Source organism: Molothrus ater, chromosome 9 (genome assembly GCF_012460135.2).
Source record: "Molothrus ater isolate BHLD 08-10-18 breed brown headed cowbird chromosome 9, BPBGC_Mater_1.1, whole genome shotgun sequence".
Lineage (NCBI taxonomy): Eukaryota > Metazoa > Chordata > Aves > Passeriformes > Icteridae > Molothrus > Molothrus ater.
This window is the reverse complement of record NC_050486.2, coordinates 10833891-10841496: the sequence shown is the minus strand read 5'-3', so window position 1 is coordinate 10841496 and position 7606 is coordinate 10833891. Positions and strand designations below refer to the sequence as shown.

The window sequence follows — 7606 nt, the reverse complement described above, 5'->3', positions numbered from 1 at the left end:
GAAAAGACTTTTTTTTTTTAGCCACTCTATTTTGTATCAAATGTTCAATCAAGTTTGCTGATTTAGCCCTGGGGATGCCTGATTCATATATACAGGCAGATGTAGAACCTATATTATTGTACAAGCTTCTGGAATAAGAAGGAAGGTATTCACAGCTGAAAGCTGCAGTCTTTCTATCAGCTCTGGGGATGCTAAAACTGCAGAGCCAAGGTTCCCCATCCTGCCTATGGTTTGCTTCTGGCTTTATCTTGATTTATATCAACATTTGTGAAGCATTATTAATGTCACAAGAGGCAGACCTGTCAACTAGAATAACACTCTTGGAAAATTTGCTCCCACCTACTTTCCCTTTCAGGTTCATCAGATCTGGCATTTGTGTCTGGAGTTACCCAACCATAGATAAGAAACATGAGAAAAATACTTTGTCATTAATTACAGAGGCAAACAACAACAGCTAAGCACGAGGAGGTTGGGTAAAACCAACAGTCCTTTACAGAAGCCCCCTGTATTCATCTGCTAAATCCAATCACAGCTGAAAGTAGATTGCCGGGCTTTTGTATTACATTGGAAAGGCAAGATAAGTAGGAGAGTATGGTTTGTATCCTAACATTATTCCCCCTGCAAAATCAATACTCCCGTATATGGTGTTAGGCATTTTCCAGGGGAGATGCAGGGAGTCCCACAGGAGAAGCCTGGCACATGCAGCAACGTTTGCAAGGTCAAGACCCTGTTCTTTTAACATATTCCACCAAGGTTAATGTGCTACTATTGTACGAGATCCACGACAAGGCCAATGAATCACTGGAATCCTTCTCAAACCCCAGCTGCACAGAAAAGCACATTTAAGGCACAAACCAGTTATAGTGATGTATATCTTCTAGAATAAAAAAATATAATTTTTTTTTTTTTTTTTTTTTTTTTTTTTGTGAGGAGGTATTGTGAAAGGCTGAAACCCATATATGTACCTCCAAGTAATCCATAAGCACTGCATTTATAAAAAAACCCTGGAAGATCTGAATTTACATGAATAATTAGTGATAAAACAGCTGGGATTTTTTTAGAGACAAAGCTACTTACTGGAATGTTGGTTTTGTGGCCACCTTGAGCTGGGATAAGCCAGTTTTCCTGGGGGTGATTTATCATGGCAGAGATGGTACTTTCTATTCTTAGTAGTTGCCTCCCTATAAGAACCATAAAAACAAATTTATCAATTGATTTTAACAGCACTGCAATTAGATATTGATTTATTGGCACTCAGGGGTAGTGATAAACCAGATATCAAGAAAATGTCCTTCCATGCAACTAAATTGAAGCTGGAAAACTGTGATCTAGAAGTAATCCAGATTCCACAATATCGAAACCTATGCTCTTGCTCTTCATATTTAAATATATAGCAACAAGATAGAGGTTCTAGGTTTTTTTAAATTATTATTATTTTGATAGAAAGAGTCCTTGGATACAGGATCCTCAAAGAGAAAAAAAATTAGACAGGGAAAGCAAATGAGTCATAAGGGCATGATTTCATTTGGAACAGGTCATGCAAGATTAGTACCCTGGGCTGCCCAAAGCTAAAATTTAACTATCATAACTGTGAGCATCAGGTTTGAAAAGGATGAATGTGTGAGAAAGCGCAGGAGGGGGTTTCTTTCATTTTCTCTGCTTTTGGGAAGAGGGATGTGTGAGGAGAATACAAATCCACTGATTCATACCTATCTATTAGTCATACCTCTGTTGTGCTGGTTGCTTATTCTGTAGACATCCTCTGTTGTATAAATAAGGTGCAATGCCGCAGGGCTTAATATAGTATGTCTTTATACCTTTGTTTTTCTAGTTTTGTTTCCAACCCCTGATCATTCTGCACTTTCTTTCACATACTTTGAATTCAGCTAAAGAATTTTGTAACACAAAATTTGTAATTCTTTGTAATTCAGCTGAAGAATTTTGTAACACAAAAAGTTGGTGTCATTTACTAGTACTTTCCAACAAAGAATTGTTGGATTTTTAACCACTATGGCAATTCATTACCTAAAAAAAAATCTGCTTCTTTACCATGTTTAAGAGCAAAAATATTTTGAATGAATGCGATTTCTTCAATGAATTTGAAGAAATACAGAGATATCTTTTAAAAATAATCTATTGTATGGACAGGTGTTTATTTCCAAAACAAGACAGAAAAAACAGGTGGAGAAGAGAAAAGGAGAAGAGAAAAGGAGAAGAGAAAAGGAGAAAAGAAAAGGAGAAAAGAAAAGGAGAAAAGAAAAGGAGAAAAGAAAAGGAGAAAAGAAAAGGAGAGAAGAGAAAGAGAGAAAGAAAAGGAGAAAAGAAAAGGAGAGAGAGCAAGAGAGAGAGAGCAAGAGAGAGAGAGCAAGAGAGAGAGAGCAAGAGAGAGAGAGCAAGAGAGAGAGAGCAAGAGAAGTAGAATATTGCACGTTGACTAACACAAAGCAGAATGTTTTTAAAAAACAAATTTTAACAATTTTTTCCCCTTTGAACAACCAGTTGAAGGAAAAGTATTGGCTTGGCTGCAGTTTTTGATGTAAAATCATCATTTTGAATTAGGCTAAAAGATATGCCATGTGAGCTTCAAAGAAAATATTGGAGAGAAGCATACAGGAAAAAATTAAAAACTTCCTTGCAGGGATTTCTAATCTCTGTACATATATTATTTAAAGCTTTGCAAAAGACTAGTTTGCAGTGCTGAATAATTATTTTGCATGTACTTGTTCAAATATTCCCTCTTCTGTTTGCTTGTGTTTTCTATTTTGATTTGCTAGCAATTCTTTTTGAGTAAAAAGGAAAATTATATGCACTTTTTAACCTAAAATGCAGAACTGACCATAACATTGGTATTTTTATCTGTTTGTACCATATGAATACAGAAAAAATTGACAATTTAAAGAGCCAAGCTCACAGTTAAAAACTCATTAGTGATATGTGATTTGACAAGGAAGAGGTTTAACAGGGATATGTGATTGTACATGCATTGGCTTTCACATTTCAAGTCAAGGGTACAATAACCTCACCTGATGTGGTTTTGAACTTATCAGTTGTGACTGGTGGAGAAATGCAATGCTGGTGACTTCACCTCCAACAGACACTGAGCTTTCCTGAGTCCAGTACACTCCATTCTTTTAACCTTGACAAGAAAATAGGGAAGCAAGAGAGATAAAATGATAATTTGCTTCTGGAAGTTAAAGATCTTTTTTTCCTAGTAAAAACGTGGGGGACAGGTATTGTTTGGGTTTTTTTTCAGATTCTAATGAAACCTCAAAATTGGTCTTGCATAAATACCACCAACCAATATTTCTCCAAAGCAAAACACATAAAATTCATAACCTGCTCTTCAAGGGAAATTCGCTGTAGCTTCATTTGGATATTTGTCCCAATACAAGTCAACAGTCATTTATTAGGATTTAGCTCAGTAAACATTCACCTGATGACCAAGCAGGCCAGCTTCCAGTGTCAGTTTTATGGGCACAACTATAACATGCTGATCATCATATTCTTGGTTTTATCTAGTTAAAGGGAAAAATGAGTTCCCAGGAGTTTCCTGGCTGGGAGACACATGTAAATCCCCCTCTCTTCTATGAATACTGCCCAGTTACAGCCTGCTGGATCTGGAAGCAAGAGTAACCACCTAAACATCTGTGGGATCAACACAGACCCTCTCAGTTACTAATATGAAGTAGACCTGAAACCTACAAAGCTTCCAACATCATCCCTTAGAGAAGGAGATGTCACAAATTTGGCCAGACCATGACAGCAGCAGCAGCATGACACTCATTTGACCCTTTGTCAGGCACCAAGCTTCTCTTTTTGAAACAAAAGACACATCTCTGCTGTGTTTGTCTGGCATCTTTGCTGTGTTTAGTGATTGCTACAGAAATTGCCTATGCATTAATTCGCCATGCCTCAGCCTGGTTATGGCCACTGCATGCAAACCTAATCACCTCCTACTGCAGTTCTCATTCTAGAGGGAGGAGAATAAATGGCTTTGTTTGTTTAGTTTTTCTGGATTTCTGTATATAGTTTTTCCAAAAAAATTTCCTCTCCCTCATGGCAAGAGCACCTGATCTTTGGGTCTATCTCACAGAACATTCTTTGATATATTGTCTTGGCTAGAGACATTCAACTCTCTGCCTGTTTTGCTTGTCTATTTTAAAAATAAAAGGTGTTCCTATTCTTTTAATTCTGGTAACATTAATTCAAGTCTGTGTCAAGCACGAGTCATTGACAGATTAAAGTACATGTGTCACAGTGAGATTACCATGAGCATAAAACAGTGCCCAGCATGTGCTGCTTCCCTTTGCTCAGATCAAACGACAGGATTATACAGATAGGCCTGGCTTGATACAAGATACAGAGCCTCTTATTCATCCAACACAAACTGATGGGGAAAAATATGAAGTCTTATTTAATGTTTTCTATGATTCATTTAAATTCTATGTCTTTAGTGGAGCTGGAAAAGTTTCATTTAAGATTGGAGGGTACAGGGTAGAACAGCCCAAGGAGGGTTCCTGTAATATTGAAATGGAACTGAAATACATCAAACCATTGTGGCCTGCAGTATCACCCAGGAAATATTTTAGCCTCATAAAGCGAGTAGTGATATCTGAAATTCTCCTAAGAGAATATAAGAATAAAATTTCAATGAAATAAAATTATGAGTAGAGTTATTTAGTTTGTCCAGTCATTAAACAAGGAAATTTTACGTCTCAGTTCTTCAGCAGAAAAGTTATGAAAAAACTTTTGAACCCCCCAAAAAAACCAATGATGAAATATCCTACCTATATTTTTTGTTCAATAAATACCAAAGCTTCCTAGTTAACCTTTTCAAAAAAACATGCATTCTTGCTTTTGCAGGTTTTGATTGGCTTTTTCTGTTTTGTTTTGGAGAGAGTTTTTTATTACTTCTAGATAAGACTATTGAAATCAGCAGAAAGAGACCCAATAATAACAAGTTCAGAATTAAGTCAATCTGCTGGCATTTCAAAGTAAGCAAAGTAGGCAAAGCTTTAAAACCGGTACTCTGTCATACCAAAACAGCCTCATCTCCTTCTGTGTCCCTTTAAACATCTACACTGAGACTGTTTTCTTCTGACAAAATCACCTGGCTTCAAAGGAATTATTAATACAGCTAGATTAGGAAACTTTGTAAACCAGCAGTAATCTTCATTATCAGTTGATCTATTTCATGGTTCCAGCAACACATCAGGTGCTTTTGACATGAACTGCAAACTACTAGTCCAGGGATAATAGCTATTGACACTGAAGCTGTGAGTCAGGATGAAAGGGCTTTGGTGTCACACATTTGCAGCTGCAATTCACTCTGTGATAGCTTCTTTCCACAGAGAAAATGCTGTTGGATACATTTAACCTTCTCCTATTCCTAAAGCAAAGAAAAGAAATCAGAGATATTTCAGTTTGGTTCTAATCCATACAAAATGAGGAGAAAAAAAATCCATTATAATTAGAACCTATAATTAGTTAGTTTTCTTTGAGCTGAATTTGCAGGGAATAAAACAATAAAAAGCAATTCCTATCACAATCACACCACACCATGATAAGAAATGTACCCCTAGACAAAGACATTAGACCTGTGATTCTGAACTCTGTTATTTATATGATTAAGTTTCTTTGCAGTTTCGTATGTTAGCAAAATACCTACCTTTGAAAGTAAGCCTAGCAAAACACAGAAGTACACTGAGACAGAAGAGGAAAGTTTGCATGCAGCAAAACATTCAATGGAAAGGAGACACTGAGTAACTCCATCCTGTGATTTGGCAGGTTGGTGGGAGGATTTTAAAAATATCCCCAGCCTACCTATAGAAAAAAAGAGAAAAGTATGATTTTAAGAATTCATGCAATACCTTCCCATTTTGGATCAAATTCTCCCTCAGTACACTAACTCCTTGGATTCTGTAGCACCTATATTGCCTACCAGACAGGCTTTAGGCAGTTTTTGGTCATCATGTGATGCTATTCCATACTGCAGAGAAATAGCTAATGAAAAATGACCAGTAAATTTCCAGTTCTTGTGCTTCACTTCTGTATTTCAAAGGTTTTTCTAACTGACTCCAGTACAGAACAAAATAGTGTTCAGAAGGAATGGCACAAGAAACTATCACTGCTCATTAACTGCTTGGGTCATTATGGAGGATTCCCTATGCTACTGAAAGAGAAACCCACACAGACTAATCTGATTTTATCACCTGACTATAGAAAAGAGGAAATTCAATTCAACAACTAATTTTGAAAAATTACTTTTTTTTGAAAACTTATCTTCTGTTTTATTTGTACTAAGGAATGGAGAACACTTCTAAATTTAAGTTTATTAGAAAACGTTTGAAGAAGGCAGTTATTTTTTTACAGCTTCCTAATGTGTATTGGATGATTGTATATTGTAGTACTGATACCATTTAAGACCAAGGGGATTAAAAGAACTACTAAGAACATCATAAGATAAAACATAATAATTTGCTAAAAATAAAGGCCTTTTTCCTCATGCCCTCAGAGACTATTCTAATTTTGTGGGGGGTTTTCTTTCCATTTTCTCATATGTTTATAATTTCTTACTTCTCTAAATATATATACATTTTCAAAGATGTTAAGTATCAGTATGAGACTTTTCAAAATACAGAGGTTTTGTAGAAAGTATCAGGCAGGGAGCAAAGGTCCTGTATTTTCTGATCAAACTCAGTGTCAGACCTTTCACTAACTTCACAAATGATCAAGTTCCATTTTCTTACTTGTCTGTCATCTGAGTGGTAGACTGATCCAAGTAGCAAAGTTGTTAGCACCATATGGCTCTCTGGATAATACAGCACATTCACTTTGAAGTTTGTTATCTTCAGTAACAAGTTTAGACCCAAATTCTTAAATATACACAGGCTGTGCTCATCCTACTATTGTGTCCAGTTTTTCATTTATTATTCCACTAGGTTCCTGTAAAACAATTTTTGCAAGACTTATTTCTCTAAACCAAAAAATCTGAACCCATTAAACCAAAGTCTTTAGGACTTGAGATTCAGAACTTGTGACAATGAGTTCTGTTGAAAAAAGAATGTGGTGAGCTACACTTAGAGAAGTAGGAAACAAATACATCAAGTCGCACTTATACTTGAACCAAAATATATATTTTGGTTTCCAAATGCCAAATACTGATAATATTCACTACTTTACTTTATCACCCATTCCAGCTCATATGAATGCAGAATTCAGTACTCCAAGTCCCATGAAATGCAAACAAAATGCACACAAAGGAAAATGAGAGCATTACCATACTCAATAGTGTTTCTTCCAAAATGTTTGATTAAATAAAGTTTTCCTTGATGATTTTGATTTTTTTTTATTTACCTAATATACTCTGAACTACTCCCTTGTTCCAACACTGATATATCTAGAAATTTATAGAGAGCGAAACAACCATACCACATAAATCAGAGATATTTGCTAACTTCATTTGTCTTAGAGCACTTCTCTTCCCTAACTTTGGGAAAAGGCTGGACCTTCATGAGGTAATTATCCTGAGAGAGAACATGCTCCCATAAGGCAGCAAAGAAAGGAAAGATATTCTTTGGATACCATTAAATTATCTGGTGACCCA

At 35.9% G+C, this 7606-nt stretch overlaps 1 long non-coding RNA gene across 1 annotated transcript; it reads right to left on the bottom strand.

Moving 5' to 3' along the window:
* Positions 1-1083: 1083 nt before the first annotated feature.
* On the bottom strand, positions 1084-5817 carry LOC118689279 (uncharacterized). The gene is made up of 3 exons (XR_004980594.1): positions 5669-5817; positions 3024-3136; positions 1084-1181 (listed from the first exon to the last, which is right to left on the bottom strand). It is a non-coding gene; the product is annotated as an uncharacterized LOC118689279 (long non-coding RNA).
* Between the last annotated feature and the right edge of the window lie 1789 nt (positions 5818-7606).